The sequence below is a fragment of the Anopheles ziemanni genome, chromosome 3 (assembly GCF_943734765.1).
Source record: "Anopheles ziemanni chromosome 3, idAnoZiCoDA_A2_x.2, whole genome shotgun sequence".
NCBI lineage: Eukaryota > Metazoa > Arthropoda > Insecta > Diptera > Culicidae > Anopheles > Anopheles ziemanni.
The window spans coordinates 56,026,483-56,039,474 of NC_080706.1; the positions used below are offsets into that span (position 1 = coordinate 56,026,483).

Genomic DNA, 12,992 nt, shown 5'->3' on the forward strand with positions numbered 1-12,992 from the left:
TTTCACCCCTTTTTCAACCATTTGAAGACGCGTGTGCAGATTTATCATGTCACTTAAATGAGCAGAAAGATTGCCACCTTCACTTATCCTTAACGTGCACAGTTTTCGCAAAACACAAAGAACTGACGGAAGTCCACTACTCTCATGCACTGTGCAACGAGTGTCCTAAATTACTTTGGCTGTAGTTTTATTCAAAATATGAACTGCTTGAGTGTGGTCATATGATGTGGTATTTCCACAATGCATACGTTAAGTGCGGCCGCCACATCTTGCTTTGGAGTGTCTTGGGCGTCGCTTTGTTTGGGTGCAAGTTTCTGTGCTCTTTTGTTGGTTAAGCGGAGGTCTTCTTCGGATGAGTTTGGTCTGGTGTTTTTACGTTTGTGGGTTGTTTTTGGTTCGTGTTCCTGTGTTTTGTTCGTGGTGGAGTTTGAAGTTTTTTTGTCAGGGGTTGTTTTGCAGTCTGAGGGCTGCTACCAAGGAAGCAAGATCTGCGATTTGTTTATCTCGTGGGTCGATTGTCTAAGAGGCGTCAAGTCGGTTGTTTACTGATTTTAGTTTTTGTTCTTCGTATTGTTTTCGTGCTTCGAAAAAGCTGATTCCACCGTCAATTTTGATATGGATGATGTTTTGTTCTTCGACATATCGTGGGCAAGAGAGACTCAAAGAGTTATGGTACCCATCACAGTTTCTGCATTTCGGAGCAGCGTCTGGTTACAGTTTGAGCAAACTGGAACAGGCGACGGGCATTTTGCTTTGCTGTGGCCGAATTTGGCACAGTTAAAGCATTGCATGGGTCGGGGGTAGTAAGTCCGGGTCTTTACTTGTAGAAGTCCAATGCGGCTGTTTGTGGGCACGAGTACTGAGTCTACTGTTAGCAGGAATGAGTTTGTCGGTGCCATTTCGGTATTATTGCGTCGTAAGAATCGTCTTACTGCTGTTACTTTTTGGTCCTTCAGATTTTCCAAGACTTCTTCGTCGGTCAGTCCGTTCAGTTCAGGGCATGTGCACATGCCACACACATTGCATGTGGTTCAAAAATGGATGGTCAATGATTTGTACGGGTTTTTTGTCCGATAGTTCCGTGATTGTCTTCAGTTTGTCAAACTGGGTCTTTGATCGTGTCTTTAGCAAGTATTTCGTACCTTTCTGAATCGGAGTGCAGGGTTCCATTCCTCCGACTTGGCTAGTAAGGCTCTTGCTGATTAGAAAAGGGTTTGTTGGTAGCTGGTGGTTTCGGGTCCATCCATTCTGGTTCAACTCTCTAATCTCCAATACCTGCTCATACTTTACCAGCTCCTTGGTAAGCGTGGGACGAAGTATGACAGGTCTAGAATCTTCACCTCGGTGGCGCCATCCGCAAGTTGAATTTCAATTGGGTAACAGACACCATCGATTGTTTTTGTGCAAAATGTTTTGGGCTAGTTCACTAGTAGCGTAGATATCGCAACAGTATTTTGCACGTCGTTATTCAATACATCATACACTGAGGCTCGTTATTCAAAACATCATCATATCCATCTGTTTCAGGCTGCGAATATTGTTGAATGGGGTCATTCTCCTCATAAAATCAGAACGTTAGATTCCTTGAGTACTTGAAGACGCCATTAGAGCTCCATTAAGAATTGCAATGTTTTCATTTGCATCAGGTACCAAGCGTGCAACGGGATCACGCTTTAGATCAGTAAAACACGCGTACGAATAGATGAAGAGATGTAAATTTGGGTTCACGGTTTTAGAGTACGGATTCCTATTGCATATTCGTATCCCTGCGAGGTATGGCAAATAGAAGTCATTCTTCATCATTGCCTGAGTCTTTTTGGAATTCATCACCGACCTTCTCGGTCCTCGGTTTTTTGGGTTGAGAGTTGGGAGAAAAGGTTGGGTAGGTGTTCTTGGACGTCTGAATTGGAAAGGGAATTATGAAGAAGGTAGATGGAGACGAAAGTTGCAGGAAAAGGGGTGCTAATTTTGGCTGCGGAGAAGGGGAGAAAGGATTGAAGTTGGCAAGGAGAGGATGGTATGTCTTTCAAAATTCCTTTTGCTGTGCTATGGTGTGAGTTTGTTGTGGAAAAGGAGGTGTACCAGTTGTATTTATTTAGAGGAAAGGATTGAGGATTGATCGTTTTCTTCCGAGAGTTTGCGGAGGCGACCGTGGACATGGAGGTGTCAGAGCCAATTTGGGATGCAGAGTCGGTATCATTATCAGTGTCTGGGTTGGTGCTGTAAATGCTATTGGAAGTTTCTAGGTCTTGAGTTTCGTTACTATTTCTGGGATTTGTGGCTGTGGAGTTTTGTTCGTTTTTGTCTGTAATGAGTAGGAATTAGTAGAATTGAGTTAGTGGGGAGGTACCTTACGGGTAAATCTTTTAACCATGGTGATATTCTGCTCTTTCATGTAGGAAAGAATGGTCTCTACATGAAGCTCCTTTTTCCTTGAGCTCGAGGGCGAAGATTACGCATTGTACACTTATTTTGTGTTTTGTGGTGTTCTATTTTAACGGGGGTTTCGTCGATTAGTTTTCTTAGAGAGAGAAGCTTTGTGGATTGGTTATTGCGTCGGATTTTGTGGAGATACTGCCCCCCTCCATTGAGGCACTTACCTGCTTCCGTAATCTTACCTGCACAGTTTTCAAGGGACTTTCGGATGATAAAAGGATTTTTAGGAAGGAAAGCGCCTTCGGTTGCTTCCAGTACTAAGAAGTTGAAATCTCCCGATGGAGATCCCAGCCAATCTGGAGGGGTATTTTTCCTACCCGAAGGGGAGGAGGGGTTCCTGTGAAGGAATAGTTAGGTACTACGTAGTGAAACTAAAACACTGTAACTATTAGTTCAGTGTATCCGCTCTCTTATTCTTTCTATGAAGATCGGGACCGGGTGACTGATCGGTGTCTTCGTCGATGCTGGTAGTCTGCGATGACGGCTGGTGTCGGGGTTGGAACTGCAACTGATTTGACTGGTTACTGCGGAGACCTTTTATACTGTTGATTGCTGCTAGCAGTTATAAGTCACTTGTTACGATTAAGTTAAAAAAATACAATTTTATTTAGTACCGCATTGATCGGAGGTCGGAAATGAACTGATTACAAATTTAGCTTAAAATTATGTCGTGGCGCGGTCGTGCACGAAGGTCCGCCGCGTTAGCGTCTGGTCGGTGTCCGGTTCTCAGCCTGCTGCGCGTGGTCTGCTTCGTCGACGATTCCCACGGTGGACAGCGGTCGCTGGCTGGCGTGGACATGTTGCCCTGCCACGTGATCACCGTTGTCTGCCGTGTAACTTGCACATGAGGTGATCATGTATTCAGGGCACGCTGGGACTTCATGAGCGCCGGAAACGATTAGCTCCAGATTTGGGAGGCGCGTTTCTGTCATCAGCGTTTCTGTCAGCTGCGTTTAATAGTTTTGTTTACTTCGTCGAGAGTCGAATGATCGCTAATTGTTTGCACGCGTAAAAATATTATCGATGCTTGCGTCATTGATTTTAATTAAATTATTCGTTATCACATCGTGGTGTGCTAACTTATTATTAAGAATAAAGTAAGTAATCCGAACTATTAAAATAAGTAAAAAAAACTTCAGGTGGAGAAAAAACGTGGGCACGACAAATTCACACTCACTAATACGCGTAAACACGAGTTATTTCGATAGAGCTATTATTATTAAAATTAGTTGGGACAAAACCCTTTGTTCCTCCAACGCTTCCAACGAAAGCGCAAAAAGCCGGATTGCTCCGACCCGGCGTTTCTTGTTTGAACTTGGAAACTATCCTTTTTTTAACACTTGTATTCACTCACACCGTTGACCTTCGTCAACGGTTGGACTCGAACTGTTCGATGGAATACGGTGACTTCGATGGAATACGTAATACGGAACTTGGGCTAAAAATGGAACACGACCAATCGACGATGTGTCGGTAACACTTGACTGTTAGATAAGCGGTTACGCCGAGGAGATTTATAGCCAGCAGCACGTTTACGGATGTTGATAATTCGCTTCTTAGCGCACGGTTTTCGTCCTCCTATTTCTCTAGTTGTTGGATGATAATTATGAAACACTCAGTTGGGTTGTAGTAGAACATAATACATAAAACCAGGGACAAGGCTCTAGCTCACGCAACACATAAAAGAAAATGGGGGGATGAAAATGCCAATACCAAAGGCATCAGAATGCTGCAGCTTTCTGTGGCAAGACTTCACGAAGACGTGAAAGATATCAAAAAGATGCTGGAACTGATGGTGCCAGGCAATTACAATGCATCTCAACCGTTTTTTGCTGCTACAACCCTTAAGGAGTTGGACATTTAATATTGGACTATTAATTTCACAAGGCAATTTTGTTTGCTTTAAAAAATTTGAAATGTGTACCTTCTGGTCACTAGACCAACGATTAAAACTCATCATTTTATGGGTTAAAAATCCCTGGAGCAACTTTCGACTAACACCTAAGTCAATCAAATGTAGTCGATCAGCAATGGGAAATTTTTTTATCATATCTAAATTTGCAACATCCTCTAGAGGCGTGCGGATTACTTTATGATGTGCTCTGTCTTTTCTAACACGAAATCCAACATCCGTGCGGGGTGCTGCACTTACACCTTCAAAACTTATTTTATTTTCCGGCTGAACATGAATGCCAAGAATAGAGCATTTAGTGCGCCCATGTTTAGCCGAAAATGCCGATTTAATAAAAGATCGCGCTGGCGAATCGGCTATAAATGCGCTAACGCATACTGACACTATTTTGAAAAAAAAAATTTAGGCCTATTTATTACAATTCATTCAACTCACAAACAAGTGGCCGCAAAAAAAACTCTATGTTGTCGGGTTTTTTGACCACAAAATATACCGGCAACAAAAATGGGACAATCCTTCAATTCTTCAACTTTCACAAGTATTGGCCAAAATTGAGTTGACGAACTTTTAAAAAGAGGTAGCCCGTCAATACAAATTTGAAACTTAAAATTCATTGCCTCAGGAATGCCACCGTTGAAATAGTTTTTAAGGGCGACTTCAATTCCCTGGTACCAACACTTTCCACCGGTTACTTTTTGTATTTCATGTGCAACTTTAGGAGTTCTCACAAGGGTTCGGGCATCTTTTGGAAGATCAGGATGACCGAACTTCCCTAAGATTGCCAGTAGCAAATTAACGAAATTCCGAGGGAGTAAAAATTGCTAAATAACGCAATGCCTTCATCAGGGTTTCAAATTCGTCCAAAATACGATAGCCTTCGCCCAAAACTCTTCACTTGTACTACTTGAGGTCGGAATGTCCGGAAGTTCCTCAACAACTTCAGTATCAATATTTTCTATATTATTGTTAGTAGCTATGTTTCCACTACCGCTACTCTCACCAACGCTATCCGAAGTGTTAATAACACTAACATCTAAAAAGAAAAGAAAGACAAAAAAAACAAGAATTAGTTGCGACCTTCGCTTAAATTCTTCTGAGGTCGCTATGTACATATTATCTATAGATATTGTTCCTATAATTTCATAGAGTTCGGTTAGTCTAACATATCTGGGGGCGTTAACGATCATACGCATGATTCTATTTAGCGCTATTTGCACTTTGCTCTTATGTATGTTGGCGCATTGTCCCCAGACGGGAAGGTCGTTGGTGACTATTGGTAGAATAAAAGCCTTGTATAGGACTATCTTGTTGCGTGTGAAGTGAAAGTTTAGACCGACGTTTAATCAAGGGACACAGGTTCTTTGATAGAATGGCCAGTTTTTGCGTGAGTAAGTTAGTGTGGGTTCTGAACAGTAGTTTTTTGTCACTTCTTAGTCCGAGGTACTTAACCTCGGAAGACCATTGTAATGGGGTGCCATTAGCCATTGGATTCGCCGTCGGTTTGTGGAGCTCTCCGCGGAACCGGTGGGGTAGGGTGATCGCCTGGGTTTTTGGCTGATTGATCTTAATCTTCTAGGACTCCGAATACTGGACTACGGCGTCAAGGCTTTGCTTGGCGCGATTTCTGAGTTCTGCTACGGTTCGCCCCTTCACCGTGATGGCAGTGTCGTCCGCGAACAGGAACAGCTCGGCTTCGGCGGGCAGGGTTTTTTTTTGCGTAGGGTTCGCACCATTTATTACCTTACAATACTAGTTTTTTTTTATATCACACTAATTATAATAAAGGCGCTAATCCCTATGAAGCTCTACTAACGGAGTTTCTCTCCTGCCTAATGTGACGTTTTTTTTCTCGTTACATTCTGGTTTGCATGTTTGCATACGCCCCGCGTAGGCGAATGCCTTTAGTGGACAATTCAAAAACAAAAAGTCTCATCTTCTAAACCGACGCTGCAGTCGTCTTGCCTCCTGCAGCGCCTCATCGGCGGCGGTGAAGTCCCTCCGGGCAGCGAGAAGCTCCTCCTCCGTAACTGCGTCGTGCTCCCGGAGCAGAGCCTCGTTCCTCCTCTCCAGTATCTCGTGGTTCGCTCATCTAGTCGTCCTGTTGCGTAACCGCCGGATGCGCAGCTGAATGTTGCGCAGTACCCTAGACCACTCCGATCACGCCGCAGGTGTTATCGCAGCAAGTGTTTGAGTGAGCTCAGGGCGCCGTCTCCGAGCTTGGTTTCGCGCTCGTCGAACGGCCGCCTCAGCCGCCTGCGCTCTGGTCGTCTCCGCTGTTGCTGTGGAGAGCCGATGTTGTTCCTCGCCCCATTTCTGTTGGAGGTGGCGCGTGATCTCCCCAGCGGCGGCCACCACGCGATTCCAGGCCTCCACGCTGTCTAGCATGAACTGCTCCAGGTTGTCCGCCTCCGCAGGCGCCATCCCGTGACCACACAGCAGCAGTGAACCCCTTGACGAACAGGTACTCACGGAAGAATCCATGTCCCGTTAAGACCAGAGTCAGGTAGAAATTCACCCATCCATGCTTCCGGACCGCCCAAGGCTCGACTGTTGGTAGCATCTGGTGGTCCCACCTCACAAAACGACTAGCGGGGTGGTTGGCATGTCGGTTGTGTAGACAACATATAGCAGGGGACCCAGGACGCTTCCCTGAGGGACTCCGGCCGATGCTCTGGAAATGCAGGATGATGTTGTTCCCAGGACGACGCGGAAGGTTCGTCCCTGCAGGTAGCTCTGGAGCAGTTTGGTGAGGTGGCGCGGAAGACCGAATGTTGCCATCTTGTGGACCAGATCGTCGTGCCACACGTTGTCGAACGCCTTCTCGACATCCAAGAGAACCATTGCGGTTGTCTTGGAAACCGCCAGATGGTGCTGGATGGTGTTCCGAAGGCGGACGAGTTGGTGGGCAGTGGAGTGGCGCGGACGGAAACCAAACAACTCCGCCTTAATTGGTCCTCGTTCATCAACTGCATCCCTCAGGATGCTCGAGGATGGAGTAGCCTCTCGAACACCTTGCTCAGGGATGACAGGAGGCTAATGGGTCTGTAGCTGACTGCCAACGTTGGATCCTTCCCTGGTTTGAGGATGGGCAGAACTTGCGATGCTAATATAATCCATTCTTGCCGCTCAGGATAGAGAGACTCTCTCCACTCACTCCACACGGCCTCTGCTGGCCGATCGATCCACCCCGGATGATCGCCTATGCAGCTCTATACCCGGTAGGGCTTTATATGTGACACCGCTGTCGTTGTTATATTTGGCGACCACAAGACCTTAATACACCATGCTTATCCAAAAACGGCATGAGGCCTTTTATATTACTTTTTGTTGAAATGGTTGATTCCGTTGAACGATCCTTCATTTCTTCAGGATATCCTTCCCATTGCGCTTTCTTATAAAGATACTCCTTTGCCACTTTTGTATCTGCATACGTTACTTTCTTTCCTAAGATTTTTTTATCTTTTATGAAGTCCACGAGTTTCTTTAAATTGGTGGCATGTTTGAATAGTCTGTTCCAACTTGAGCAATTTGTTTCTGGAAGAATAACTATTTCTTCGCTATGAAAACCTACCATTCGAATTTCCTCAACTGCGGTTCGTTTATCGAAACTGTACAGCCACCTTTGTCCGTCGTCTTCTAAAAATGACGGACCGTTGTACCAGAGCTTCGTATTGGTTGAAAATTCATCGTGGCTAAATCTGCAGGATTTTCTTTAGTAGGGACATAGTTCCACTGAGCCTTACTAGAAAATTCTAAAGTTTCGCTTACTCTTTGAGCCACAAACTGGTGATATTTCCTGTGTTCGCTATTAATCCAGGCAAGCACTGTTTGTGAATCACTCCAAAATGTTGTCGTTTTCACTGCGATACGGAGTTCTTCTTTTATTGCTTCAGTTAATCGTGCGGCAAATAAAGCTGCTTGAAATTCCAATCGAGGCTTTTATCGGTGCCATTCTGGCCTTTGCTGCTATTAGCCGTATGATATATGCGTTGTTATGACTTCTAGCATACGCATATGTTGCGATTGCTTCTTCTGATGCATCAACAAACGTGTGCAATTCCACTTCACTCGGTTTTGAAACCGCTATTGGTCTAATTATAGCCAGATTCCCTACGCTACTTATTGTTTTCTTCCACTCCTAAAATTTATCATTCAACTGTTCCGAAAGTTCGCAATCCCTATCTTCCGTCGCGATATGTGCCACTTGTTGACACGTTCGTACTCTTCCAGCCTGATTATGCAATGACTTACCCTCATCAGATCGCATTGCCTTATCCGTTTTCAAAGATTCACCACCTCGTCGTTCCAGTTGCCGGCTTTATTCGTCGATGAGTTTCGATTTTACACCTTCTAGGGAAATGTCTTCGTCTGAACGGCTATCAAGCGCTGTAACCAATCCGTCGTAGGAAACCGGCAAGCTTCGCAACAGCATGCAAACTTTAGTGTCTTTATCCAACGTTGTTCCAGCAGCTTCGAGGCGGTCAAATAAGTCGTCAAAAACACGCAAGTGATCTTCGATGTTACCATTTGCTGCGAGGTTAGTTGCTCACAGCTTCTTCAACAAGGAAACTCGAACGGATCGCGTCGTCTTCTGGTGGTTATTTTTCAATGAATTGAAAACATCGTGTGCGTAGACGGAGTTCTTCACCAGCGGTAGCTGACTGTCTTCAACCAGTAAGATAATCGTGGCCTTTGCCTTTCGGTCTGCTAGCTGCCAAGTTGCGGTACGCTCGTTCTCTCCTGGAACGCTGGCTTGGACAACATCCCACAAATTATCACGAGTCAGGAGCATTTCTACCAGAACACTCCACGTTTGCCAGTTGCCTCCATGCAACTTGTCGATTGCAAACTTCATGTCGCTAATCTCACCACCGATTGCAGGTGTAACCACACCGCCACAAAGGAGACCAATCGAATGATAAGTGCACAGGCGAAAAAAATATAACTATCCGGCTCGTCCCGACCGAATCTTTCAGCTTGAAAAAATATCATGCTTTGGATGTAGCTTCTGGGCCCATAACCTGTTGAGCGCAGGTTGTGATATTAAGCTGAGAATAACAAAATAAGTATTGGAAAACACGGATTCCGTTCTGCTGTGCTACGCCACGTTTTTTCCATTCGATCTGACAATACAATAAAGCACATTTTCTTCTGCGTCAAACGCACGCGGAAGCTGTCAAACTTAGTTCAGTGCTTACTTAATTCGTACAATCCAAAAGATTCAGGGTTCTTCGCCATGATTCCAACACCGCTTGCATGAATATCTTACCCTGAATGGTTAGATGACTGATTCTATGTGAAATTACGAATAAATAAACCACCGTTTTGGTGTGCTTTGTGTGATATCCTCTATTATAGTATATTGATGTAACAACGCATACGCTGTGAGTCAACGGGCAGTGGTCGCCACACACGACCTTCTTTATTCGGGGTCCGATCCATACTGACTACCCGCTGATCCATACTGATCCCTGTCACCCGTAACCCAGGATGCCACATCGTCCCTTTGGCAAAAATAAAGCGTTACTTATTCCCACAATTCTCTACTCTCTACACACATGTTCAAGTACCGCTTCGGTGGCCTTATATTTCTACCGCTACGCCCTTCAGACCTCGGATTCTCTTTGTACGGTTACCGCTTTATTAGTGCCTTGCATGTTGCGTTCAACTTGACCGTTTTCGGTTGGATTGAGTGGTGTAGTATGTTTCAGCTTAACTCCCCAAACCAACTGCAACCAAGACTGCAAATCCAAGCTGTTAAACGGAGGGCCGTTATCCGCCTTCATCAAGGTATTAGGTTCGTGATAGGTGTTGAAAATTCGGCGCAGAGCCCGCTTCACCGCTTCCTTGTCTGTTTTCTTCAAAGGCAGCGCCACCAAATATCTTGAATAATTGTCCACAAGCACCAATGCCTTCCAACTCAATACCTCCAAACATCAAGCAAAATCCATTGAAATATATTCCCATGGATTCTTTGGCAACTCCGTCTGTGTAATGGGCAAGGGTCTAGTATTCTTTGTCACCAGCTGACACTCTGGGCAACTCTTCTTCGCGTTGTTCTCCACGAAACTCGCACAAACTCGCTTGCGCCTGCAGACGCAGCACCCAGTCCGCGAACGGCTCTGCCGCCCTCATTCGCATCTCGCGGAATTTTAACTTCTCTTTCGTAGCGTCGCATAAGTCGCTGAAATACTCATCCAACGCCTTTACAGCATCCCTGTAGATGTCCGTAGTCATCGCCAAACTAGTTTGTTGCATTTCGATAACGCTCAATAGGTAGCTGCCCGCAAAAAACTTCAAGCCAGTTACGCGGGTTTTTGGATCCACTGACGTTTTGCATTCAACAATCCTCTCCAATTGGTTCCGGAACCTGATCCATTCCGCCTTACGCTTGTTCATGGGTACTCCTTCGTTCAATGGCCATGAACCCGAAAGCCACTCATCCGACACTTTCCTATTGTTTTTCTCCACCTCCACCATATCCTCTATTATATTATATTGCTGTAACAACGCATACGCTATGAGTCAACGGGCCGCCACACACGACCTTCTTTATTCGGAGTCCGATCCATACTGACTACCCTCTATTCCTGTCACCCGTAACCCAGGATGCCGACTATACTATCCAAATAGTCATCTACGTAATGTTGTTTCACAGTCCAATCAAATGATAAGGGAAACACTTGTCGTTGTTCTAACGCGTTACGGGTTTTTACCACTTGAGCACATGATGGAGAACAGGTTGCTTCCATCCTTCTGGCATTTCCTGATGGCTGTGACTTAAACCAATATTGGGACCAAGTATTGATGGCTTAGCATTCACATACGATTCAGTTGCAACTTCGGCTAAATGACGGAATTTCTGTTTGAGATCAGTAATGTTCATATTTTGTTGCGGAAATTGTTGTTCAACTGATTGATTCAGCAATTTTCTACTCTTGGTGGTTTCATGGGATTTGCGACAAATCAAGCAGGATCGACTTTTTGGAGGTTCCCAGTGAAGTTGGTATTTCGCTAGGGAAACTGCCTTTTTATTTTGTATTCAAGTTTGCTTATTTGTCTTAACACCACCGAAAGTCGAGAGACGCGAGTAGTCACCGGATAACTGGGCCGACGAGTTGTTGTTGGTTTATTTTTATAGAGGCTTTGAGCCTTTCGGCTACATTCGCCTCTGGGCCGACGAGTGTGTGTGGGCGCAATTCGCTTCGTGCATTTATAGTGTCCGGTTGTTCGTTTGCTTTCTCCTAGATGGCGCTCGTCACTGCAGTCGCGTTTCCACAACGAAGTCGTGAGTGTTTGTGGCATGACATTACACCAGCTGGCTCGTCGTCGATTGCTGTGCGACCCAACGAGCTGATGGTGATGTCGCCACAGTACTCCCCTCCTAGAGCGGAGTTACCGGTATCGCGCCGAGATGATGACCTTCTGTTGCGATCTGGTAACGACGGTCGATGTTTTTTGATCTGTGGCTGGGGTCGCTGCTGTACTGGATGTGGTCTTCTGTTGTAGCCTCGGTGAGGGCGGATAGTCTCGTTGGAAGTGCGTCGGTTGCGGAGTACTACTCGATTCGTTCGCGATGTAAGCAGGTTTCAGGCGATCCACGGAGACCCATGAAGGTCAGTCGTTGATTATAACCTGAAACGACTTGGATTTGCGATTGATTGCCGGGTAGGGCCAAGGTACGGTGTGGTTAGTGCAGGGCGGACGGTGTCGTTACGTATGAATACGTGGCTACACTTGCTTAGGTCGGCATGAACGAAGGTAGGGTTGTCAGCGTGCCACGAGGTATTCGGCGGTCGAATGTGGCTCATCCCTTCACGGAGCGTCCTGGCAAGGTCCGATTGCTCAGCTGTAGCTGACCGGGACTCTTCAACAAGGAACTCAGCGGGAATTCTTAGGGTAGTTCCGTACACCAATTCGGTGGGTGATGCTTGGATGTCGCTCTTGAAGGTAGTCCTTAGGCCTAGCAGGATGAGCGGTAAGTGTTCGCTCCACCTAGTTGTGTCCTTGCAAATGATTGCTGCTTTGAGGGTGCGGTGCTAACGCTCCACCATCCCGTTTGCTTGTGGATGGTATGCCGTTGTCCGAATGTGTCGCGTTCCCAGGGTTCGTGTCAACTCACTGAACAGGCCTGACTCAAATTGTCTTCCCTGATCCGTAGTTATGTAGGATGGAACGCCAAAACGCGAGATCCAGTGGTACAGGAGGGCTGTGACAACAGTTGCTGCTGTTATGTCTGGTATAGGAACTGCCTCTGGCCAACGCGTGAAACGATCGATTACTGTAAGGCAATACCGTTGACCGTTGCTCACTGGAAAAGGTCCAATGATATCGACGTTTATGTGTGTAAATCGGGCTGTCGTCGCTGGGTATGTTTGCAGAGGGCTCTTGGTGTGACGTATTACTTTAGCTTGTTGGCATGCCACGCAGGTTTTCACGAATTGTCGAGCATCTCGCTTGATGCCTCGCCATACGAATCGCTCTGTTAACAGTTTTGCGGTGGCTCTGGATCCTGGGTGACTCAAATCGTGGACGGCATGCATAACTTGCGGCTGAAATGACTTGGGAACGTATGGTCGGATTATTCCAGTAGGGCAATCGGCGTTAAGTGACATATTGCTTCCGGGGATCTGTGTTTTCCGTA

The 12,992-nt window shown here is 45.8% G+C and overlaps 1 pseudogene; it reads right to left on the bottom strand.

Moving 5' to 3' along the window:
- Positions 1-1,789: 1,789 nt before the first annotated feature.
- On the bottom strand, positions 1,790-6,769 carry LOC131285060 (uncharacterized; annotated as a pseudogene).
- Between the last annotated feature and the right edge of the window lie 6,223 nt (positions 6,770-12,992).